A 27,827-nucleotide genomic window follows, 5' to 3' on the forward strand; every position below is an offset into this window, starting at 1 on the left:
AATTTGTACTGAAATTAGATCTGAATAAGGGCCCTAGTGTATTGGTGTTCCCTCATAAGTGGCAGAGCACTGTTTATATTATATTTTATATATATATATATATATATAAAGGAGGGCTATAGAGTCCCAACGCGTTTCGTCCTTCTGACTTAATCAAGGTTAAAGCCAGAAGGACGAAACGCGTTGGGGCTCTATAGCCCTCCTGTCTCATCTCTACAAGTTAAGCTACCCATTCTCTCTTTTTGCACCTTATAATTGATTTTAGGATTATTTTAGGTTAGAACATTTTTTTAAAAAATTATTAATTGTGTGTTTTTTAAAGGAAATATCTTCTACTTTGTGTAAATAAATGTTTATATTTTTTATACGTACCATTTGACATTTTTTATCCATAGTGAATTATATATCGTGTTTTTAGGTCCACTGCTATTAGATAACTTTTTATTGGTTTCTTAACAAGTGCGGACCAGCACACATAGTATTTACTATTATAGAGCAATCAGTCGCCGCATCTTCATTTATTGAATACATATATATATATATATATATATATATATATATATATATATTAGTTTCTATGAGATCAGTTTAAGAATATATCAGTCTTGATACCATAGGTTTTTGCATTTTACCTCTATCCTTCATGCATGACCTATTTTAAGTGACTTACCATCAATAAATACTTAGAGGTTAGCTGACACCCATACAAATAAGGAGTATCTAAAGAACTGCATCGACATAGGCCCTTATTCATATCTGATCGCATACAAATTTGTTCTCAAAATGGGCAAAACCATGTGCACTGCAGGTGGGGTAGATGTAACATGTATATAGTTAGATTTGTGTGAGTTATTTTGTTCCTGTGCAGGGTAAATACTGGCTGCTCTATTGTTACACTGCAATTTAGATTTCATTTTCAACACACCCCTCCAATATGTAACGCTCTCTGCACTTGTTACATCTGCCCCACCTGCAATGCACATGGTTTTGCCCATTTTGAGAACAAATTTGTACTGAAATTAGATCTGAATAAGGGCCCTAGTGTATTGGTGTTCCCTCATAAGTGGCAGAGCACTGTTTATATTATATTTTATATATATATATATATATATATATATTTGAAGATGCTTTGAATCAAAGGTGCCGATTCTGTGGGTGCTCAAGGGCCCGAGCACCCACAGAATTTGATGAGCACTAACGGGTCCGAGTCCTTCTGCTGGGCTGGCGTATTAACTTGCTATTTTGCGGCTGCAGCAATCGCATCGCCGGACCCACCAACTGGCAAATAGTATGCCAGGATGGCGGGAAGAGTGTATTCCGTCTGCGGAGTAATATGCCGACGTGGGCCGGCCAGCATGTGCGTGCTCTGGGCGTGCTGTGCGGCTGAGTAGGGCGTGCTATGCGGCTGAGTAGGGCGTGCTGTGCGACTGAGTAGGGCGTGCTCAGTAGCATTTATGTACCTGCACTGTGGGGGCATTTATGTATTTGGCACTGTGGTAGCATTTATGTACTTGGCATTGTGGGGGCATTTATGTACTTGGCACTGTGGGGGCATTTATGTATTTGGCCGTAATGTGTAAAAAGGAGGACTCTGCTGCTCTAATGTTTAAAAAGGGGAACTCTGCTGCTGTAATTTGAATATTGGAGACAATTGTGCTGTTTAATATAAATTGGTATTATTTTGAGGCCACGCCCCTTCCCATTGAAGCCACTCCTTTATATTTTTGGCTTGAGCACCCACCAGCAAAAACATAAATCGGCACCTATGCTTTGAATACAAGACGACAGTTAATTATGTTTGTCATTCAGTTTTTCAGATATTTTTGCCCCGTTATTGTTAGTCAGCCACAGCTTACTGCTTAGTTTGCCTTGAAAGGTAAGTACTCTCCTAACTAAAACCTAAGGGGTTAATGAAAGTTATGAGAGGACAGAATTACAGCTTGTCCTGTTCTAAGGTGTCTGACAGAATATATACACGTGCATACCAAGTAAATTATCTCGGTACAGCAGTTTGGATCAGGAATAACACAAGATATTGATTTGATTTTTTTTTTTAATAATGAGAACCATAATTTCACTGGCAGACTACTGATCTGCCCTTGACAACATAATTAACCTGGAGATGTTGAGCCACTGAGACTATAATTATCAGTGCTAAAATATGAAAATATTATAGAATAATAAAAAATTAGACTTTGAAAGTAGCAAAAGAATCCGGTGGAATATAGGGTAACTGTTAAGTAGTGATGAGTTTGACAGGATGGTTGGGAAAAAATATTTAATCTAAAATCTCATCAGAATAGACAAAGCGTTTCACTATTTTTAGAGTGAAATATACATATGTAGCCACGCTCATCTATCCTGTTGGGCTTCTGGCTTCGTTGTCGGCCATGAGAAATGTCCAGTTGTGGCGCTCTAAGGCGTACTAAGGCAAAAACATGTAATTACACCGCTTCGCAGCTGAGTGGCGATTTCGCCAATAATGAAAACTACAATACAGTGCCGCCGATGAATATGTGAAGCACTATCGCCATTTACTGTCCGCCTTTACTTCCACTTTACTGTGTACAGTATGCAGATCTTAATGTAGCTCCATAAGGGTGTGCTCCCTTGTGACCAATACTCTCGGCCCGCCACGGTGTTCTACAGGAATTATACTACATAGATGCTCATTCAGCCCCAGAGGCTTGGTGGGGAAATGTATGTAAACTCTGCATACATTTCCCCACCAAGTCCCTTCCTATATGTGTATCTTCCTTATGTGTAACTTTGCTCATTTACTCCCTTTACTACTGTTTCTCACTGGGGCCCATTTACCATTTACCTTTTGGGGAATTAGCCGCAATATTAAGCTCCAATATAAAGTATCCCCCAAATGTATGTAGGAGGGACAGCAGCAGTAGGGATGCCAATCTCGGAGCATTTTTTCAATCCTGGGATTCGGGATTGAAAATATGCTCAATCCCGGGATTCTCTGGATCCCGGGATTGGCCTCCCTGATAAAAATTTATAACAAACACCCACGCCCCTCCCCCCCAAACTGCCCGACCCACATATCAACAAGGCAGACTAATTCCCAACAGTTTCTCCCTATCCCCCCTGCCCTGCACTGCGCTGTCACTTACATGGTGGTGGTGACAAGAAATAACAGGACCATCTCTAGCGGGCTGGTGGCTGTGAGCTGCACAGCGGGCGGGCGGCTGAGTACTCCACATCGGGCGGGCGTGTGCCCAGGCGAAAGAGCTCAGAAGTGTGCTTTAGTGGCATGATGGCGGCCAGGCTGTGCAGCTTGACGTTATGTCAAGCATAGCCCAGCCACCGCCATTCCGCTACAGTACTGTTCCGAACAGCCGCCTGCCGGTATTTTACAATTGGGTACTAATCTCGCAATCTGAGGATTGGAAGGCTCAATCCCTGGATTCAAATCCCGCCATTTTTAGGCCAAAATCCCAGGATCCCACCGATCCCGATCCCAGGATTGGCCTCCCTAAGCAGCAGGAATCTCCGATCCCTGCTGCAATCCCTCCTGTTCGGCTCACAGCCATTTCCCCTATAGATTACTATGGGGGATGGAATTCTACCCTATCAATATCAGGCAGCATCGCACAGGTCCTGGGGATACCGCCATTCTTAGGTGGTGGTAGCTCATTGTACCCTGTGGGCTACGGACCGCACTGCCATTGGGGAAGTGCAGTCAACTGGGCGGCATAGCATTACACCACTTAATGTGAGCATAGCGGAATTAATAGCACAAGTACAGTATGTATTTTGAATTGCAAAAATATTTTTGGGGAATTGCTCCATCGGGACCCTGATGCAATTTTGCAGACATGCCCCCCCCCCCCCCTCCACCGTTACCCAGTTAACCCCTCGGCCACACCCTCAGTATGCAATCCCGTCCCCACCAGCAGCATCCCTACCTGCGGTGACACCCAGTGTGGGAACATACGTACACTCCTACACTGTGACAGGAGCCAGGTGTTTGTAATGTCACAGTACAGCACCTGGATGCTGTCAATGTCAACACTCAGCTGGTGACATCTGGGTGCATTCTTCTGTCAACCATAATGACATCACTGGTTGCCACAGATGTACACCAATATTAACTAAACCATATTAATGACATCATGCAGAATTCATTAAGTTCACCTACCTGAACTTGAGGGGGCAGTGGCAGACTCTGACATCATTAAGTCCTTAAAAATGCCGGGTCTAAAGAAAAGGGGTGGTGCCAAATCATGCAAAATAAGGGATTTTATCCCTTACTAATGGCCCGCAATTGTTGGTCTTTGTCTCTCCATCCTGCCTACATTACTAGGATGGAGGTGAGATGAGGGGATCTGCGTTCTTTTCCAGGGGTGCAGGGGACTTCCCAAAAAATCTTGAGTCTCCCGCAAGTCACGGGAGAGTTGGCAGCTTTTATTCATTAACCACTGTACAGAAAGGAATACCTACTGTAATTCTTCAAAATTCTACATATATAAAGCAGCACAAAGAGACTAGCAACCAATAGTATTCTCGACTAATGGTGACATCTGATTGGTTGGAGGTTGCACAACATCATTGCTATTTGCACATTGTTTTGCTTTTTGCACAATGCAATTAAATATAATCCACTCACTGTGACATAAAAAAGCAGCACAGCAGGTACACAGCAGCTGACAACAATAATTGCAGCATTTATAATAAAGCTGCAGCTATTTGTTATACCATTCTCCTTCTTACAGTAGCTCATTGCCCATTTCTCTTGCACAATTATACCTACTGTATATACAGTACAATGCAGTTGATTACCGTTTTATTCTACTGTATAATGCGCAGTAATCTAGGTATGCGATATTAAACTTCTTTGTTGTACAAGCACTCCTCATGCGTGGCTGGCCTTACATTTAATTAACAACTCCAAGACTCCAAGAAGTGCATGATTAATGCAGGAGGTAGGAAGTTTCTGCTCCACGGCTAATAGAAAATGACTGGCGCTGGTGTTCTGCAGGTACCTCCGGAGTAATGAAAGGTTGACGTAGGCAGAAAGAAGGAATCCTCAACTCATTAATTACAACTGCTCAGAGAGGGAAATTTATAATTAAACACTGTTTACTCCCTTTACTTTTGGAAGAAGTAAATTAAAGGTAATTATGGATTCCTCCGTTATGTGCTGAGATTTGTGAGCCAGCTGTGGCGGATGGGTAGATACAGAGTAGGGTTATTTTTGTAGCCTTAGTCATAAGCTGCTTTCATTGTCGTTGCTGCTGCGATGTTAATATGGAATTTTTTTAATACACAAACAATGAGGCTCTATTATGTTCCACTGGTTATTATTCAATGGAGACGTTAAATCTAGGTGTTGCCTGGTGAGAAGTGTAATTGTTGCTTTCTGTTAAAGATGTATGGGAAATAAGTTCAGTTGTCATGGAATGTGCGTGATTGGGTGTCTGCAAAGTTTTCCTCAATATTCCTTTCTGTTAAAAACTTACCCAGGCCTGTGTTTATCGCATCACCCTATGTAGGTTTTGATTCCATTGCTATGTTATATACCACCCATGTACCGTAACAGAAGATTTTACTCTAAGGCACGTACTGTAGAGATAACCTAATGGGGGCGGCCATCATGAAGGGATATAAAGAGAATCTTCTATTAGGTAAACAGTTCCATAACTACATGCCGATCCTTGCAAGTGTCTACTTTTTATTAGAGATGGGCGCCGGGTCCTAAGATTTGGATTAGTTGCTGGGATTTGGATTTGTCAAGCGGTGGCGAAAGGCTTTGGATTTGTTTCAAAAATGGTCAAAAAAGGCCCAAATAGATTTTTTATGGGGACACACATCAAGGGGTGGAGTGGCCGGTGACACACATCAGCAGTGAGTACATCACTGCTGCCACAGCAATGTTCAGATCGCCGTGACTCCCCCTGTCGCCGGGCCTGCCTGTGGGTATACAATATTTTTTTTGTTCCATTGTATGTGCAGATATAGAGATTGTTGGGTTTGCTGACTCTAGAACATGCAACATATAATTGTCCATGGGCTGGATGCGCTAAACTGAAAATGCGTTAAAATCCCCATTACTGGAGTTTTTCAGGCATTTTCATATGCCAGAAAGCCCACATGATACCCCATAGAAACCTATGGGCTTCTTACCGCGACCCCCCGCCGCCCTGCGCCCTGCATGGACCTCCACCGCCCCGCGACGACCCCCTGCGGTCACCCCATCACTTTTGTATGGGCAGCACAATGGTGTGCTGGCCAGACCAGGGGCCTCCTCCTCCCTAGCCCCTACATCCCCTTTCGGGTGCATGGAGGAGGAGGCAGAGTTATGCCCGACAGCCAGTGCGATAATTATGTGTGCGGTATCCGGCGATGTGCTTGTTGCACATTTGCAGCTGTGAAATAACAAAAGCTGGTGATACCCCATAGATGCCTATGGGCTTCTTACCGCAACCCCTGCCTCCCCACACGGACCCCCGCCACCCTGCCACAACCCCCTGCCGACCCCCATCACTTTTGTCTGGGCAGCACAATGCTGTGCTGGCCGGACCAGTGGCCTCCTCCTCCCTAGCCCCTACATCCAGGGAGGTGCAGGGAGGAGGCGAAGCCATGCCCGACAGCCAGCAGACAGGTAACAGCCAGCAGCCGGGTAAGGGGGGGGAGCCACTGGGGACCCTCCGCACATCGCTGGCCACAATGCAAAGGACAGCTCTTAACGCAAGAGCTGTCCGTTGCGATAATTATCACATATGTTCATGCATATGACATGTGCATGTTGTACATTTGCTGCTGTGAAATAAACACATGGTCCATTTTCTATTGCTAAGTGAAAAACAGATGGAATTCATTCATGTATGGGAGATGAAAGAATTTGCATTACAGCTTCATTGCTGCTTATGTATCTTCCAGCCTGATACTGTGAAATTTCATCATGCATATAATAGTATGTATCAGGGGCGGTTCGCCGGCTGGGGGGGCGGTGCTGTTGGGTTGCTCACTGGGTTGCAGCGCGGGGGGGGGGGGTTCACTCACCAGGCTAGGCTGCTTCGATCCACCTGCAGCAGCTCCGGGTGGCAGTGGCAGGGAGGACAGCACGGTTCCAGCTCCGTGGCCGCCATCTTTATGCCTGGCAGCCGGCCAGGAAACAGACAGCGGCGGCCCGGCTGTAGGTGGGCGGGTTGTAGGGGAGTGAACACCCCGTTCACTCACCGGGCTCCAGCTCCATGACCGCCATCTTTATGCCTGTCAGCCGGCCAGGGGAGAGGCAGCGGTGGCCCGGTCAGGGGGGAAAGCAGCCAAATCAGGGGCGGCCCACCGGGAAATGGCCCGGTTTCATAGTGGCCCAATCCGCCCCTGGTATGTATATAAAAACATTCGCGTATGCGAATGCAACATTGTGTCCAAATTTCAATGCAATAGGTGAAGAACTTTTGGAGATTTAAGATTTTGAACAAACGAACATTTACCTTTTTATTATATATTTATATATATAGATTAAACCCAGTGATGTATTCAGATCCAGCAGACTTTGTTTCATTCCTTCATTTTATTGCTACACAATGTACTGTATGACATAGATAGAATCATTAGTGCTTGGTGAATTTCATTGGCCAACTGCCTGCTTCATCAGGGGAAAATATTGAAGAATTATTCTGGGTTAACATCACTTTGTATGGCTGTCTTTACATTATTACATGGGAAAAATCAGAGTGCCGCCAGTCATGTTGGCAAATATCCTGTGGTTGCCCTGGTATTGTCATATAATATATCATGGAAGCCACTCCAGGAGAGAGCGAGTGCATGGTATTAAGTGTTCTATAGCGTGAACAGGGTTGCAAACATTATGTTCTCACATGACAAATAAAAGGCTGCATTCGTCTTTCACCTAGGAAGTATGTAAAAGGTATGAACTTTTAGGCTGCATTATTTAATATAATAGTATTGTCACTTTTTCCATGCTGTGTTACATAGTATATGAGAATTTCAATCCAGCCCTGACATTAAGAACACTGAGTTTTCTTTCCTCAAGTAACCTTTCAGGTACATGTGAACTTTCACCTCGTAACTCTGGTAATAGAATTTCTACTGCGCCAGCACTTAATTAGTATGATAAATAAGCAAAATCTCTCTCTGCCGCCTGCCACACTTTGCTGACGTCAGCTTTAATGCGATTATTGTATTTTAGGCTGATTTAAAGAGACGCTTGCTCTTGCTAAATATTAATAAGTGTAAGATGTCTTGCTTTGAGAACCGGTAGGCTCAAGAGCTGTGAATAAGCACTTTTACAATAGAACTGAACATTATATTAACTATTCTTAATTGTTTGAAGGCAAGAAGGCTTAACATCTGTCTACTGCATGTAGATAATTTTCTTACTAAACAAATCCGAGATTTATACTAATACTCTATTAGCAGAACCGTCATAGGAAAGTACAGGGATGAGAACCGGAATCCAAAAGAAGTTTAAACTATGAGAAGTTATTAGCGCTGGCCTTTCTAAAACTCATCTTAGTTCTCCAAACTTTCCAAAGTGGACACATAGTTGTATGTAGCATATTTGCTAAATAACTTTATGTAGAATTAGCAAAATATGAATATTTGCTAACGTGAGAATCCTGCCATTTGTTCTGTTGGGTGCCGGATGACCTCCAAACAGTTGGGATTCCAACAGTCAGTAGACCAACTTCGGAATCCCAACTGTCAAAGACCTGACAGTTGGGATTCCGACTTACAGGAGCTATTCTCCCTGGTAGGGGACCATTAGAGGGAGGATAGAACTTGTGGCGAGTGCAGCCTGCAAACAAACGGCTTCATTGCATTACCCCGCTGTCAGAGTACCAGCACCCAGGTTTCCGACAACAGTCTAATAACCGTTGGCATCCCGACTGTCGACCCCCATACCACACCCCTTCTGTTATCGAGTCTGAAATAACTAGGCTAAGACATAGCTTAGATATCATTCCAATTTCAGATACACGTTCATATTTGAGGACTTTATACCGCTGTCACAATCAGTGACAATAATCCTGACCACCTGGTGACTGTGGAGGTATATCTTTAATTAATGCAGAGTAGCATTTTGCAAGACCCACACATCACCTGACTGGGCACAGCAGATACAGGATTACAGGAGTAGGACCAGAAGCAGAAAAGTTTTCTGCATTTTTTGCAAATGACTTAACTGTTTTTTCTACCATGTTGCTAAACATTATTATTATGATTAGGCGAATAATTGTATCCTTTGGGGTCTGTTTCTCATATAGGGGGTGCACTAAAGGAGAAATGCTGTAAAAACCCTGTTGTCGGGGCTTCTCTGCGGAGGGTAACGCCAGCTGTATGGGTGGGGATATTTCACAGCAGCATGTTCTGGTGGCCACTAGACTTCCAACCATATTGTTGAAACCCAAGGCTTTAACACAGGTGTAGTGATATATTAATCCTGCCTTTATGATGTTGGTTCCGCCTACATATGATTTGGTGCCGTCCACGTGAGGCCACTTCTAGAAAATTTTCGGGGACACTTTTAGTTCCCAATCCACCCCTGAATACATCTGAGCATTACAACATTGGGAATTGGGTGATATTATTATAGCACATCTGAGGATGCAGATGGTGATAAATCAGCCCCTTATTGAGTAAGAAGGATGAGTAGTGACAGCAGTGGTGATTCAGAGTCATACAAGCAGCAAGAACTGTGACAGAAGAGGAGATGTATGAAGCCTCGGAGAGAGATGTTGTCCGTACCTACCAATCAGCTTTTTACCTAGCAGAGCCTATTAAAGGACAGAAGCTGATTGGTTGCTTTAGGCAACTTTTCTACTCTACAACTCACCAAGGCTTGATACATCTCCCCTAGAGAGAGAGAGAGGAGTCTAAAGAGCCTTTGTCACTGTGAGACTGTGAACCATAAGGAAGATGTGACCCTGGCTTACCTTCTGAGTATTCCCAGCCAAGGGCTTTCTTCTATGCAATGAGAAAATGACCTGATTGTGGCAGTACCTCACCCAAGCCTCTAATTTGTAATCTATAATCTACCCAGCCGTTGTCCTGGGATAACTTCTAGTTAGAATTAGCTGTGGATAAAGTTTTATTAAGATGAATAATTAAACACATGTTCTGAATAAAGACCCACAATATTAAATATGTATTTGACTGGCATTGAATTCATTTAATTTACTTGTAGAAAATGTTATGTATAACACACATAAATATGGAAATCTCGTAGTTATTGCATACAACGCAAGATCAGCACAGGTCATTGTATACCCTACCCTAGCTCCGGTACTGTACACACCTGCTGCCTTCTTCTCTGTCCATGGTCCTAAATCAGGTCTGATCGCTGGACACATTTTGTTAGCAAATGGACAAAATTATGTGCACTGCAGGGGGGGGTAGATGTAACACATAGTTGTCTACCTTTGATTGTTCCTCTCCGGGAGAAGCCTGGAGAAAAGAACAGATACAACATGGGGGGATGATGTTACCAAGCCACGCCCCCACCGCACAAAACTCTGCAGAGAGGGGGCAAACTTAAATTATACAATTCACATAATTTTAGTCCCATCCCTTCCCTGAAGATCCCTGAATGCCGGCATTTGAATTAGCAGGGGGTGCGGAGGCTCCGGGCACATGCTTGCCCTCCTTCCCGGGGAGCCAGAATGAGGATCCGATTTTCGTGAGCCTATCGGCCATTTCGGGAGGGTAGGCAAGTATGATGTGAGTTATTTTGTTTTGTTGCAGGAATACTGGCTGCAATTTAGATTTCAGTTTGAACACACCCCACCCAAAACTCATTATTTCTACTCATGTTATATTTGCCCCACCTACAGTACAGTGCACATGGTTTTGTCCATTTGCAAACAAAATGTGTCCATCGGATTGGCTGGTACACACATCATCTAAGCCAATACCGTGGACTTCTAGCAAACATGACAGCAGATAGCCCCAACTGAAGAAAGCATTAGTTACCTGGCCCAAGCTCCAAAATACTTAAGGGGCTGTTTCTGCACTCAGAAATGGAGGGAGCCATCATGTACCCCCCGAAAATATCTCATATCACGGAAATACTATATGATATTTGGACCACTATGCCAGAATTGATTCAAGTTCGATTTGTCCACCCTTTGATAAATAAAAATCTTCACCCCACTGTCGTATCTATAATGAGTGCAGGGTGCACACCCTCCACCCTTAATTATAATTATGTTGCTGAAGTACCAAGTCAAGTGGCACGGTGACGGAAGAGCAGCTAAAATCACTACCGAATCTTGTGGCGGACATTTTTCTGGTGACTTGCACATGCACAATAGAGAAGTCACTGGTGCAGACGCCATGTTCTCAGAGACCTGCGCATGTGCAGTAGACTCTGGCACAAAGACTGTTTGCTGCACTGACAGGGAGGAGAGGGCCCACACAGGACCTGCACACAGACCCTCTCCTCACTTTATCCACCTCATCCCCTCCTATTTCCCTTGTGGTCTCGTGCCTCTCTCTGGGGTGTGTCCTACAGGAACTTCAGGGCAAGAGCAGTTGAGAACAAGAACAAAGTTATATACCTGTTTTAATTAGCATTTCATTACTTTCAATAATTTAGCCTCAATTATCATATACTGTAATGATCGTGATGGGATGTCTCCTGTGCATAATAAGCACTTTCGCTCCATAACCCCATTAGGATACTGCAGTCAGCATCTTATAGCTACTGTATATTTTGCATAAACGGGCTGACAATAGAAAATTGCCAATGTTACAAGTACCTCTTACATAGAATGTTGGATTTTACATAGAAGCCAAAATGTGTTTTAGGTTTTTGTAGTCCTGTAATTAAACATTATGGGGTAGATTTATTAACATTCGATCAGGGGAATATGCGCTGTCCCTGTGCGTTAAGGCAGGGGATAGCGCTTCCCCTGATCTATGACACCCACGATGCGGGTGTGTAACATTTGGCGCTATGGGGGAGGACGAATAACGTATATCCCTTAGGGGGAAGTAGGCGCCTGACTCATACCTTGTTTATGAAGATCCTCTGTGGCCACGCGCTGCTGCCTTTATCTCCTGTACACAGCGCCAATTTTTTCTGGCGCTGTGTAATCGAAACTGAATGTATTATTTATTTTTTTTGGTCATTTAAATTAGAGATGTGCAGACTCGGATTCCGGAGATCCGAGCCCCCACGGACGTCATCATTCCGAGCCCGGTTCCGAGCAGCGCTCGGAGATTCCCGCCTGACTCGGGTCCGTCCGCGTGGTCAGAACGTCATCTCCCAGTGCCGGATTTCGCGAGGCTTTAAAAGCGGCTGCTGAGCCCGCCATCTTCACTCCAGTCTAGTATTGGGTTGGGAGAGGGTGTGTTGGTGCTGCTGCTGGGGCTTAAACTTGAGCTTGACCTTGAACGCAATATTTTTTTTCGCTGGGGCTGTCTCTCAGTGCTGCTGTGTAGTCTAACTGTGTACTTGTAGTACTACTGTCTCCTCTGTGCGGTCTACCTCTGGTGTGCTGTGCTGTAATTAATTATTTTATTCGCTGGGGCTGTCTCCCTCAGTGCTGCTGTGTACTCTGTTCTCCTCTCTGCTTAGGAGAACAGTCTAACTGTGTACCTGTAGTACTACTGTCTCCTCTGTGCTGGGGCCTACCTCTGGTGCTGTGCTGTGCCTGTAATATTATATATTATATATTAATAATTAATTAATTATATTATATATACAGTATAGTCCACTGGTGCTGCCTGCACTGAATCTGCCAGTATTATTTAGTTACTCAGTCCACTGTTGCCACTGGCAGTGCTACTGCCTACCTAGTGTACCTACCTAGTACATACTAGGCTGCTATATCTAATTTAATTAAAAAATAATACTTGTGCTGTGTGGGACTGTAAAAAATAATTCCATGCTGCTGGTGCACTGACGTGTGCCACTGAGTGCCACTGCCAAGCAGTACCTATTATAAAATTAATTATTATAAATTCTGCTGGTGCACTGCATAAAGCTACTGGTGGTGTGTAATATAATAACTACCTTTTGTGGTGATTACTGGCAGTGCTACTGCCTGCCTGCCTGCCTGCCTGCCTACCTACCTAGTAGTTTATTTTCTCTACCTACTAGGCTGCTATATTATTAATAGTTAATTGAATTATATATAGTCCACTGGTGCTGCCTGCACTGAATACTGTGAATAGAGGTTGCCAGTATTATTTACTCAGTCCACTGTTGCCACTGGCAGTGTTACTGTCTAAGTGTACCTACCTAGTAGTACAACTACATACTAGGCTGCTAGATCTAATTTAATAAAAAAATAATACTTGTGCTGTGTGGGACTGTAAAAAATAATTCCATGCTGCTGGTGCACTGACGTGTGCCACTGAGTGCCACTGCCAAGCAGTACCTAATAATACAATTAATTATTATAAATTCTGCTGGTGGACAATACTAGTATTGCTGACGTATCTACCTGTCTACGTATCTACCTGTCTTGTGCCACTGAGTGCCACTGCCAAGCAGTACCTAATAATACAATTAATTATTATAAATAAATATAAATAGTACTGCCGTATCTACCTGTCTGGTGCCTAGTACTGCCTTATCTACCTGTCTGGTGCCTAGTACTGCCTTATCTACCTGTCTGGTGCCTAGTACTGCCTTATCTACCTGTCTGGTGTCTAGAACTGCCATATCTACCGCTGCAGTGCCACTCTTACATGAGCCATTTGTTTGTGCCGCACTCTTGTGTGGCTTAGCATAGTTATCCAGCTACCTAGGTGCAACCTTTTGCCCTAAAAACAATATTGTGAGGTATGAGGTGTTCAGAATAGACTGGAAATACGTTGAAATGAATGTTATTGAGGTTAATATAGCGTAGGAGCAAACAAAAAAAACTAAATTCTGCGATTTTAGTTTTTATGCTTTTTTAACAAAAAATCGGAACCCAAAACCCAAAAAATCCAAACACAAAACACTTAGGAGGTGTTTTGCCAAAACCCATTAGAACCCAAAACCTCAAGGTAATCAGAACCCAAAACCTGAAAAGTGGCCGGTGCACAACCCTAATTTAAATAAACTTTATTGGTTCTCTGCCCGGCTGACAGAGTTCTCTCTCCCCGACACCTGCTGGTTCCCGATGGATGTATCTGCGCATGCGCCGGGTACACAACACGAGACAAGGTATCCAGCGCATTCGCAGATGATGCCATCAGACGTGTATGCACCATCTATTATGGGAGGAAGCGCATCCCCGTGTGCAGGGGAAAACGCACTCCCATAACATACCCAAACAAAATCATAGATTCGGCCGAAATGCAGGTTCACTTCACCACGATAAAGTGGTGAAACGAACCTGCATGCATAAAGAACGTTATAGGCACATTAATAAATCTACCCCTGAGAATCCAGAGATTATAATTCTAGAAGAAAGACCTCTTAAACCTAATTGTGTGTGACTGATTTATTAATGACCACAAATTTTTCCCATTATCTAGCATTTTTGTCAATGACGGATGGGGCCAACTACACAAAGTTCTCCACTGCTCTGGCTAGCGTGTACCTCCTTGTGGCATAAGCTGGAAGCTGGGCGCTGGGGTGAAGCTGTGAAGTATATGTACAGTACCTCTTGCTGTAGACACTGGCTCTCCTGTGTGAGTGTGTGTGTGGGGGGGGGGCACTGTACCTAACCCTCCTACCCTCTGACCTTGCACTACATGTACACATTCTAACCATCTCTGTGGCCTCTGAAAAAAACTGCCCTGACCCTAGGAATATACCCCACCATCCACCCCCTGGGCCCATTATGCATACAGAACCTTACCGTGGTGGAAAATGTTTTTTATTCTGTGGGGGGGGGGGGGGGTCAATGTGTTTCTGTTGTTTGTGGGGGCCACATTATTTCATTATTTTCCTCTAGGGGCAATGGGGAGCGTTCTACTTATTAGTTATATATTATAATATATCATATTTTAGCCAAAATGTTTAGAAACTAAGCAGAAATCTCCCCGTGTGTATGCCACATTGGCCTTTATGATACATGTAGGATTCCTGACCATCTTACATGACCAATGTCTTCCAATACAAAATATTCAAGCCCCAATTTTACTTTGTTTTACTATTGCTTGGACCTGGTTGAATTCATTAATTAATGAAACAGTGGGGTTTTTTTGCACATCCATGAAGTAATTCAGCCTAGGATTGTACAATGGGAATTCATTGGTACAGTTATACGCTGAGTCACAAAGGTCATGTTGGTGGGTCAGGTGTTCTAAGAGTGTACACTGAGTGCAGCCGATTCTGCGTGAATAGCAATAACTTAGTACTGTAACTTCATGTAATAAGATTTTGGTTTTGCATGAGTGTGTTCTGTCTGCTGTTATTTCTGGATTTTAAATCCCCTGCTCACAGGTGCTTTTCCCGGGTGTCTGCAGCTTTTTTTTTACAACATTCATTTTTTATTCCACTTAAACAAGCCCAAAAAGCATTAAAACAGAATTATAAACAACACAAGCTCAGAGAAAAAGGTACTTGTGTAATATCTGGCCGCTGGATTTTTTAATCGCATGCCTTAACTTAAGGCATGCGATGGGACCCGATGGGACCCGATTTTGCCATTGGACCCAATGTGTATCCAATGTTAAATGCCCCCCAGACCACCCGATTGTTCATTGTATACCCACCCTGATGGTTAATTATTAGGTCAAATGCCCCCCCCCCCCCCCCAGTGTTAACGCCACCCCACAATCAACGCCAACCAGAAGCGTGGCGAGCGCAGCGGCGGTACGCGTCCTTCGACCTTTTCATACCCCCACTATCCACGTCGGCGTGGAGTTGAATTTATTTAGTGTGGCGAGTGCAGCGAGCCACCGAGCCCGAAGCATGGTGAGAGGATGCGGAATACGAGCCGCATATTACTTAACATGTATTCCGCGTCCCCTCGCTGCGCTCGCCATGCTTCGGGCTCATATTCTGCGGGCTCGTATACGCATACGCTTCGGGTTGATCGTGGTGTGGCGTTAACATTTCACATAGTAATTACCCATCAGGGTGGGTATACAAATAAAAATGGGGTCTGTGGGGCATTTAACATTGGTTCCAATGAAAAATCGGGTCTCAGGGACCATTTAACATTGGATCCAATGTAAAAATGGGGTTGAATCGGTCGCATCGCATGGGATGCGACCGATTTTTCAGACCCGATGTCAAAATCAGGCACCCAGATATTACACAAGTACCGAGAAAAACATTACAAATGCAAGTGCATACTTTAAAAAAAAAAGAATCAATAAAAATGTACTTTTGAAAACGAAATGCATAACAAAAACATCCCTGAAAAATTATACATGTTGTTAATAGCATAAAATTCCCATGTGTGTATACTTCATGTTTTTTTAATGCAGAGAAAAACCCTGTTTCAGGCTGCAGCATTCTGCATTACAGAGAAGATCTGGTCACCTTAACTATTAATCATCCACCTGGGCTTTGCTGCATTACTGTCTGTTCCCCTCTTTCCCTGTGTGTTATTAGTGATGGCTTCTGTGCACAGTGGGGATAGCAGTAGATATTTGCACAGCCATCTGTCCCTCTCCTCTCCTGCCATGTGACCTTATGGATGCCATTTTCCAGAATGGCAAATTACAATATTCCCTTTTCCACTCCGCTTTACTGCATTTCCATGATAATAGCAAGACTCGTCTTCTCCTGAAACCTCATATTTCATAGAGTTGTGCAGGGGCTGCGACACTGTGACTAACAGAGCTTGCAGTTTTTTGTGTGGTCTTGTTCTAGGTAAATTACATCAGGTGCAATTTGCTGACACTAGTTTCAACTCAAGATGGGGAATTTGACCTGTTCTACAAGGCTGGCTATACATCAAATGTGAAAACAAAACTTAAAGATGGGTTCATCCCAGTATAGTTTTATAGAATTTGACAGCAGATAAGATCCATACTATATGGCCTATCCAGGATGCCCTTTAGGTATTACAGTTAGGGGTTAGAGTACTAAGGTCAGGGTATGAGGGTTAGTTTTAGAAGTTAGGGATTAGGGTTAGTTTAGGAGACTAAGACCCACAGTAGTAGTGCTACACAAATGCCCACAGTATTCATGCCACACGTAGTGGGAAATTTACTAAAGGAAATTTGTAAAAAATATGGCAATTCGTATTCGTATTGATGTGCTATCAATACGAAGACGAATTGCCGTATTTTTGGGATAGTAAATGTCAAAAATAAGTGTATTTCTGGATACAAATACACCTATTTTTTACAAATTTCCTTTAGTAAATTTCCCCCTTAATGTCCTAAAGTGGTAGTGCCACATATAATGCCAAGAGTATTAATGCCACACATCCCACCCACAGCAGTAGTTCCACACATTATGCTCAGTAGTAATGCCACAAATATCGCCCACAGTAGCAGTGACAGACAAACGCCCACAGCAGAAGTGCCACAAATACTGCTGACATTTGTCCTTTGCGCATATCATGTCCCAGTAGGGTAGGGGAGCAGGGGGGGGGGGGGTTGCAGTGCTTAGACAGGAAGAGCTTCCGCTTCAAGCTGCCAGTGTCGCTGTCACAGCTAAAGCAGGGAGGAGGGGAGTGAGAGAGGGTGTTGCTGCCAGTCTCCAGTTCGACCGGTGCAGCAGGCAGCGATAGCAGGGTAGCAGAGTGCATCTTCGGCCTGGCACCTCCCTGCTTTGCATACACTTGCTGTGCGTTTAGCACCAGTTTTTTGTATGAAACATCCATAAATTATTCATTGTGAACTAGAATTCACAGAATATATCTAAGGACAATATGATTCATATGTAAGTCAAATTAGGACTTCCGGTTCCGGCAGCGTGGAGTGAGCAGCGTCTCCACGGAGCTCCGTCCTCTGACCTACTCCTTATACCCAGCAAACTGTCTACCCCACGGAGACATCGATCCAGATCGCCCAGAGCAGACCCAGAGAACATGGAGAAGCGGTCACAGCCTCCGGCGACGGCGAAATCCCCACAACAAGCCACTCAGCTCCCGCAGATGCAGCGCCAGGAGAAAAGGCGCGGTGAACATGCGACGGAGCCAAACCCTGACAACGCCCAGGGCACCCCGCTGGCTAAGAAACCCATCGTAAACCCGAACTCTGACCAAAGTACAGGTATTTCGGCATTATCCTATTCAGACATGGTGGACGCCATACGCAGTACAATGGCCCCACTCCTACAAAAAGCTGTGTCAGACATTACAGACCAGCTTCACTCTCTTACAGGCCGTATAACTACAGCGGAATCCATGATTTCTGATAATACAGACCAAATCACATCCCTGCAGAACGCAGTCAGCGCTTTGCAAATAGAAAACAAACGCCTCAATGATTCTATGGAAAACATAGAAAACAGAGCCAGACGCTGTAATTTAAGAATCTCTGGATTGCCAGAAAGTCTAAAAGGTACACAGCTAGAGCACTTTGTGCGAAACACGCTCCCTAAAATCTTGAATGTGGAGCAGGAATGCTCTGATCTAGTAATAGAGAGAGTACACAGAATGGGGACACTACAGCCAAACTCTGCAGCAAAACCAAGAGTTGTAATATTTAAGATATTAAATTATCTACACAGACAAATCCTGTGGTCAGCATCACGTAAAATCAACCCCATTATTTGGGAAACACATTCATTAAGAATCTACCAGGACTTTTCCATTGAACTGTCCAAACTGCGTAAGGCATTTAATCCAGTATGCTCTGAATTGGTCAGAAAGAATGTCAAGTTCTACATGATGTATCCAGCACGTCTAAGAATAAGCACCTCTATGGGAAATAAGGACTTTACTTCTCCAGCAGAAGCTCAAAAGTTTGCTTCTTGTATGAAGCACAACCAAAACCCAGAAGATATCTCAGATAAGCCAGTATAAATGTTGTATAATTGTTATATCATCATAGCAGACTACTGCTAATTATGGTTTAAATATGTTCATGATCTCCGAAGGGGAAATGTTTTACATTTCACAGGTGTTTAGCCTAGTGAAATGAAAAAAAAAAAGGAGAGGTTGGTAGACGGTTGCCAGCCGATACCACATATTTGATAGAGGAGTAAGGGAGCTGATAGGACCTTAGTAAAGCAACACCGGAAGTCTCCTTGGTTGTTTACTTAGCTGCATTATAGTGTATAGTTAGTTAATTAGGTTGATGTCTTTTTGTCTTTATGCTGTCTTTTTTTCCCCTCTGTGTCCACTTCCCTCCATGTCCATACCAAACACTAACATAGCTTATTATACATCTTATAAGATAATATGTCAGTTACCATAGGCTCTTTAAACATAAGAGGTATTCATACGCCAGCAAAGAGGCGTAAACTGTTAACGTATCTGAATAAACAGAAGATTGACGTTATCTGCCTTCAGGAAACGCACTTAATGCCACCAGAAATTAAAAAACTTGCAATGCTGGGATGGGAATTAATAGGCTCAGCAAGTCTAAATGCTAAATCATGTGGAGTAGCAATCCTTGCTAGAAAACAACTTAAAACAAAAACAATAAATGTGGATGTGGATCCTGAGGGCAGATACGTCATAGCAAAAGTAGAGTTATATGAAAAGGAACTGGCAATATGTAGCATATATGCACCCACACAATATAAAAAATCCTTTTTTACACGCCTGATAGCTAAATTATACAAATTTGACCCAAAATCCCTAATAATATGTGGAGATCTCAATTTACTCTCCTCAATTGTATTAGATAGAACACCCCCCCCCAAAACATCCAATAACCTTACCCAAAATAGGAGTCCCCTACCTACTGAAGTGTTTCAATTTAATAGATTCTTGGAGAGCACTCAATCCAACTGAAATGGATTTCACATGTGTATCATTAACACATGGAACTAAATCAAGAATTGATTACATTCTTGTTCCTGAACCCCTCTTCCCAAGTCTGACTGGAGCAGAAATTTTTCCCCCAACACTATCCGACCATGGTTTAGTAACAATAAAGCTAGAATTACTAAAAAGGGAACGGACTTCTCCACAATGGAGATTTCCGTCGCATCTTTCGCAGTCTCGGGGCCTTAAGGACAAAGTTCTCCAGGTATGGACTAATTATACCAAAAATAATAGCACATATGCTATTGAGAAACCAATTATTTTTTGGCAAGCTGCTAAAGCAGTGTTAAGAGGAGAGGTGTTGTCCTATGTTTCGAGACTGAAGAAAAAACAAAATAAAGATTATATAGACCTCCAATCTGTTCTGACAAATAATTATCAAAAATACAAAATATCTCCCAATGCCACCAACAAAGCACAATATCAATTATCCAAAACGAAATTTGAGGAATATCTGCAATTGCAAGGTGACACTTATTTATTTAATATAAATTCGAAATTCTATAAGTTTGGCAACAAAGTAGGAAAACTTCTGACAAACCTACTACAGGGATCTAGAACCCAAATTACTATACAACCCCTTTTAAAATCAGATGGTACACTTACGAAAAATAATGCACAAATAGCTGAGATGTTTAAGGAGTATTACGAAACTCTGTACACCCCCCCGCGGGGGATTCCGGAGGAGCGAATGGGAGAAGTTGAGCCACAGCCCCACCCACTCTTAAATTTAACTCAAGATTATTGGGATACCCTGCCGATGCCTCAGGCTCCGTCATCTCTTACAGAACTACTTATAAAACCAATAACTAAAGAAGAGGTGTTATGGGCTATTGGTAGACTAAAATTGGCTAAGGCACCTGGGCCTGATGGCTTTACCAACGAATTTTATAAATCAATGGCCGACCAGATTGCAGAACCGTTAGTGGCATGCTTTAATGATATAATCAATTCAGGATCAGTACCAGACCACTTCACAGATGCTATAATAAAAGTTTTGCCTAAACCCAATAGACCGTTAAATTCCCCAAATTCATACAGACCTATATCGCTATTAAATATAGATTTTAAATTATTTACAAAGATACTAGCGGAAAGGTTAAAACCTATTTTACCTACAGTAATCCACGAAAACCAAACCGGTTTCATAACAGGCCGTCATTCGGTTGTCAACGTGAGGAGAGTGTTGGCGGCCATCCAGCAGATAGGTAATCCATCCCTCTCGGCGTCGGGCGTGATATTAACGCTAGACGCCGAGAAGGCCTTTGATATGGTCTTGTGGCCTCATCTTTTTAAAACATTAGCTGGTTTTGGATTGCCAACATTGTTTATAAACATAATTCAAGGGTTATATAAAACCCCGATGTCTACGGTTGCATGCAATGGAGTCTTATCATCACCTTTTAAACTAGCCAGAGGCACTCGGCAGGGATGCCCCCTTTCACCCCTGCTATTTGCGCTGGCTATTGAGCCCCTCGCAATAGCAGTAAGATCTTCGTCACTGATTCAAGGAATTAAAATAGGCAGAGAAGAACTAAAAATCTCATTATTCGCAGATGACACTTTAATTTTTATTACCAATCCCTCCCAATCGTTCCCAGCTCTGTTACATCTCATTCGCTCTTTCGGAATTGCCTCGGGATATAAAGTAAATCTGACCAAGTCTGAGGTTTTGCCCTTGGGATTACCAGACATAAATTTGATTAATAACCCAAATATACCGTTTATTATAAATGACTCACACTTTAAATATTTGGGGGTAAATATACCTGCAGACCTGTCAAAGTTATACTCCTTGAACTACACACCTGTCATCTCACAGATAACAACTAAATTAGAGGCGTGGAAGGATTTACCACTCTCCCTCCTAGGCAGATTAGCAATAATACAAGCTATCATATTTCCGAAAATCTTTTATAAAATGCAAATGTTGCCAATAGCATTAAATAAAACAGATATAGCAAAGTTAGACGCAATTTTCACCAAATTTATTTGGCAAAACAAGAGACCGAGGATTGCGAAAAATAAATTAAAAACTTTAAAATCTCAAGGAGGTTTAGGATACCCAGATCTTAAAGCATACTCAATGGCAGTGTTTTTCAGATATATAAGCGATTGGATAACAGTAAATTCAGTCTATACAGACTACAAATTGGAATGTGCAGTTTTTTACCCTTATTCCCCTAGTGCTCTGCTCCAGTCGGACTTGGCTAAGATCCCCATTGAGAAGAAGTCACATATTTTGTTTAAAGACACACGAGTGGCTTGGATAGATATGAATAAGGTAACTAAGAGATGTCCAAATACTACACATTATATTCCGTTATGGGGCAACCCATCGTTTCCCCCATCAATTTTGAACCAGGGCTTCAAAATCTGGAAAGAAAAAGGACTGGATACCTCCTCAAAAATGTTTGACCCAGGGGGAAAAATGTATTCATTTGAAAGCTTAGCATTCACGTATAACATCCCAAAATCGCACATGTTTATGTTTCTTCAGGTTAGACACTTTCTACAATCCTTAAAACTCCCAGAGGTGAAAGTAGGTAGGATGACTCTAACTTCCCAATTAACAAATATAGATTCATTGTTAAACTATACAAAAGAAAAACCCTATAAAGTTAAATTTTTATACAACATTGTAATGAATATAGATCTAACAAAGGATCCGCAGTGGAATAACCTGTGGCAAAAATGGAATGTAGATGTACCTGCAATAACATGTGTCTCGGATATGTTAGACTCTCATGACAGATCCATTGCAGCTCTGAAATCTGTATATTTACAAGAAGTCTATGTGAGGACTTTGCATCGAGCATACATTACCCCACACAGACGTAAATTCATGGTCCCAGGAGAGGAAGGACACTGCATCAAATGTGGGATGCGAGATGCAAATTACTCACATTGTATGTGGAACTGTTTTAAGTTAAAAATATTTTGGAATAAGACACTACAATTTTTAAATAATATGTTCACTACAGATTTTAAGCCAAGTATTGCAGCATATATGGGGTTATCATTTAGAGATTGGCCCACCCAAAATCTCAGCAAACAAGAGTTTTCTCTACTTATAATGATCCTGACAATTGCGAGGAAATGTATTTTAATACATTGGACTAAGAAATCAGCTCCAGGTGTAAATGATCTTAAACAAAAACTATTGCAGATCCTCTTCTTTGAAAGACGCTACGCCAGGTTGGATTTAGTGAATGGTGCAAGAACTTTTTATCAAAAATGGACGCCCTTTATAAATATACTGGATGACAAGGAAAAACTTCATATCTCATCGGTATTTGAAAATTGGAGACCACAACAGACGTCAAGGACCCAGAAATAAAACAAACCCACGGCAGTCCGGGACTGTTCAAACTTTAATGCGTTGTATCTTGGCGAATTAACAGTATAACAATTTCGAAACTAAGGCTGATCAGTATGTTTACTTCTATGTCTAATTCTATGTCTAATTATAAGTTTACTTTTAATTTACATTGTAAGTCTAAAAATAGAGTTTGGCGGACATATCCCCCCCCCCTCCCACCCCACCCTATCCCTCCCTCTTTTTCCTGCGTCACCCCAGTCTTTTGTCTTTATGTTATATGTTTAGAATGTTAGATTCATAATTGTGTTAACCCATTTCATGAATGACGTTTGGTCGAAATCGACAGGTCTACTATTATAAAATAACCACAACAAAGTAGAGGAATAACTCATTACAACTGGAAGGTTCAGAATTATAATTTTTATTAGAATTATAATTTAATTATTATCATAATTCTGATTATAAACAGAATACAACAGACAGAGAAACCAGTAGCCTGTACTATGTTAAGAGCTTTAGCTTGACTAGAATCTGATAAGTAACATTTTAATGTACAATTACTATATGTCGTTCATACTGTGTATTATGTATTGCTTTTGACTTATTGTTTTGATTTATTGAAAATCCAAATAAACAGCATTTAAAAAAAAAAAAAAAAGTCAAATTAGATTTTTTTTGGGGGGGGGGGAGGGGGGAGGGAGCAAACATTTTTTATTGTGCATACTCATAGATGATTTCTATTATATTTAATAATAAAGTTATCTTTGGACCCATTTTATGTAGGATTTTTGTTGCAATACTGTTTGGAGTTCCGGAAAGACAGCTATGCAGCAATTGCTCATAAGTTTCATTCAGTTGTAAACATGAGAGCAGCCACAGAGCAGAAGTGGATATAGGGGGATAATTCTGGTTGGATTGCAAAAGCAAACTCCTTCTTTATTGGACAAAACCATACTGCACTGCAGGTGGGGTTGATGTAACATGTGCAGAGAGAGTAACATCTCTCCTCTAGTCTGAACGCATGTCCACGTGTCCTAGTCTCCGACCTCAGAGTATTGCCCTCTGTTATATTTTTACATGGAATTGTCTCTTTTCTAGCACAAACATTTGGTTAATCCAGTTCCCAAACTTTTTTCAATTCCCAGTACTCTGGAGTATCCAAAAAATGCTTGTGGCACCACTAGACCAAAAGTTTCTTATTGAGTTCTCTAGAAAAAAATGTAAAAATAAATAGGTTTATATATTATCCTTAGGTTCAGTTATGTGGTGAGGGACAGGATTTGCTTCTGTTTGTCCACAGCTTTTAGAATTGAAAGCCACACGCACTGGTTTTTGCCCAATATATTTAATAAAAATTATTTAAATTTGTCCTGGACCACCAACCCAGGGCACCCCTTCAAGGGCTCAGCAGCACCCCACAGTGCCACAGCACACAGTTTGGGATCCACTGGGCTAATCTATCCTCATAGCTTAAATACTCTATCCCTCACTTGGTTGCCCTTCCACTGTGTCCTTTCTGTAATGTGGAGCCCAGAATTGCACTCCGAATTTCAAATGCCTTCAAACCTGTGCCTTTTAGATTGCATGATTACATTCTCGTTCCTAGTTTCCATACCCATTTTTATACATGCTAGTATTCTATTGGCCTCTGTTGGCCTTCCGGGCTGTTCCATGACACTGTGTACTGCACCCCATTTTGTTATCAAATAGGACTCCTACTGTAGGTCCTTTTCTATTTCTGATTTCCCTTATTCTACCCCATTAAATTTATAATTTGCCCCCAGATTATGCCTCCCGAGATGCATAAATTAATCTAATTTATTTCAATCCATCTGTAGCATGGAGATATCCTCAACCGTTCTAATCACCCTACACAGCTTTGTATCATCTGCAAAGATGGATACACTGCTAAGTATTCCATCCTCTATGTCATTAATGAATATATTAAACAGAATAAGCCCAAGCACCCAGCCTTGTGGTATCCCACTTAGTACTGATCTCCATCTTGAGAATGTGCCATTTACAACCACTATCTGTTCTCTATACTGCAGCCAGTTTCTTACCCATCTATAAAGTTTAACCCTTAGTCCCACTTCCTCCATTTTATTAATCAGCCTCATATGAGGCACAGTGTCAAACACCTTTGCAAAATCAAGGTACACCACATTTACAGCATTGCCAATGTCCAAGTTGGGCTAATTACCTTATAAAAACTTATTAGGTTAGTTTTTCAAAAACAACTGTTGACGTTAAGCTCACTGGTCTGAAGTTCACCGGGTCATCTCTCTTACCTTTTTTAAATATCAGCACAAGTTCCGCAATTCTCCAGTCCTTAGGTACTATACCAGAAGAAGAATATATTTTTTTCAAAATAATGTCTTTGTTCTGCTGCAAGAAAACATATAAAATAAAATAGTTGTCTGTCATTTAGGAGGAGCGCTTAACAGTACCCAGGCATCATTAAATTATTAGTTTAAATCTAATACACACCATAGCTTTAAATGTAATCTACACAATCCATATCTCCCAACATGATCCTTTCCAGAAGGAACAAAATGCTCTCTACCGGGACATCCCTCTTAATTTAGGCCCCCCAAGGCTTAATCTGGCCCTGGTAAACCCTCCAGTGCTTGGAGTAGACAGGGTATGCATTAGACCAGACCAACATTGTTGTTTAGCACACATATTTTCCTCAGATTACTATCCAATACATCTCTTCCTCTTACAGTATAGGCATAGGCATGGGGCGTGTCTCCTGGTGAAAAAAAGGGTGTCTCCTGGTAAAAAATGCATGTCGACCCATTGGTCGACATGCAGCTGTTTGGATGTTGCAGAATTGGTTCTTACTGTACTGTCTGCCAAGTGAGTCTCCTCTGCATGTACACAGATATAGGACAGGTTTTTCAGTGCTTATTTTGAGTGCGTGATTTTTGCAAGCACGTCATTTATATATAAATTATTTGCTGAGATACTGACATTTGAGAGCTCTTCTATGGGCGAAGCAGAAGGGTGCTTCATAAAGTGAAGCGTAGGCAGGATATAATGATGTGACTTGTGTCATAACACACCTGCCATTATAGAGATGCAAACTGTGTCATTACACTGTGGTGGACAACATACAAAGATAAAAACTGTGTGTACATGCTGGGTTCCATCAGTCATTTCTCAGTGTGGCCCAGCTTACACAGGTGACCTGCAGAATCCGGGCCTGATACCTAAGTCTCATGGCTTACAGTCTAACCTTATTCCAATCTGGTTTCTAGCATACAGTAGATGCAGTCAATTATAAAAGATACTTTTTTTCTTTTAGTGGCAAAAAAATAGAGTATTAATCTAACCATCACCCACTCTATTGTACATAAATGGGATATATATTCCAAGAGAGGCCCTGACAGTGGCATACAGATATACACAGGGCTATTTTTAGGCCGGAACGCCGTTCCTGAAGCTCTTTTCCAAAATGACATCATCAGGAATGGCGTTCCGGGACCTCTGTGGCCTGCTTCCCTACGGAGGGAGTAGAGCGCCTTGCGCGTCTCTGCTTCCACTCATTGTATCCCTGTGACTCTGGCTGCCATTTAAAATGTGGCTGGGCCATCAGAGCTGGCGGACCAGCTCCTGATTGGCTGCCGGCCCATGAGCTCTGATTGGCATGTGGACCGACCGCCGCAGGAGGCCATCGGACTGAGGTGAGGGCAGGAGCGGCACGTGCTGCGCTTTCCTCTCCCCAATAGCAGCAGTAGCAGACGGTAGCAGCAGCAACAAAAGGGAGATGCACTGCTGGTGGGAAATTCTGGAACCGTGGGGGCATATGTGTATCTGGCACTGTGGGGGCATACCTGGCACTGTGGGGGGCATATCTGACACTGTGGGGGCATACCTGGCACCTTAATAGCTGCAGTGTCAGCATCACCAGGTGACCTCTGGAGAGACTGTGGGAGATGTGCTGTGGGCTGCATGCAAACAGCACTGATGATATCCAGGCTTGGAGCACAGTGACAGTCTGGAGAGAAACTTTAGCGGTGAGAATAAGGGGGGTATGCAATGTGCCGCCACTATTTCCGACACGGGAACTAGCGACGGCTCCCTATTCAATGCTGTCATTAACGACAGCATTGATGCTGGATCACGGCAGAATGGGCCAGACTTCAGAAGCTGTGGGGCCCATTCTGCTGATAACGGCCGTGGATTGACATTATCCGGGCCGCAGATCGACAATCCACGCTCCCTTTGCACCCATCGGCAGGCGGGACATTGAATCCCGTCTCTCATTATGCGGGGAACGGGTCAGGATCACGGCTGTCGATGGGGATTGACAGCCGTGATCCCAGATTGCATACCCCCATAAGTGTTTAGTTACCTGGATTGTGACGTTTCAGTGCTGTCAGCACTTTTATGAAGAACAGCAGCAGCACCAACGCATTTCCCCACACTGGCGGACTTTGTTGATGGTACTTTATCTCTCTCTCTCCATTTAAATCACTGTCCAAAGCTTAGTACATCTCCCCTACTGTATATCAAGCCTTAATAGATTAGGTAAAATTGGGGTAGCATGGCAATATTTCTGCATGATGGCGTTGGCCTGACAGTATTGAGATCAGTGCTGCAATACTTTGGAAAAGGCTAGCATAGATGGAGACGTTTGCTATAGCTACTGTATGTATAAAGGATTTATATGC

At 42.6% G+C, this 27,827-nt stretch overlaps 1 long non-coding RNA gene across 1 annotated transcript in view; it reads right to left on the minus strand.

Moving 5' to 3' along the window:
- LOC146072595 (uncharacterized) overlaps positions 1 to 25,534 on the minus strand; it is a 51,157-nt gene extending 25,623 nt beyond the window's left edge. The window contains exon 1 of the long non-coding RNA XR_014473206.1: positions 25,440 to 25,534. This is a non-coding gene — a long non-coding RNA (uncharacterized LOC146072595). The remainder of the gene's footprint in view (positions 1 to 25,439) is intronic.
- Positions 25,535 to 27,827: the final 2,293 nt, after the last annotated feature.

The sequence above is a fragment of the Crinia signifera genome, chromosome 4 (assembly GCF_055691185.1).
Source record: "Crinia signifera chromosome 4, ASM5569118v1, whole genome shotgun sequence".
NCBI classification, from domain to species: domain Eukaryota; kingdom Metazoa; phylum Chordata; class Amphibia; order Anura; family Myobatrachidae; genus Crinia; species Crinia signifera.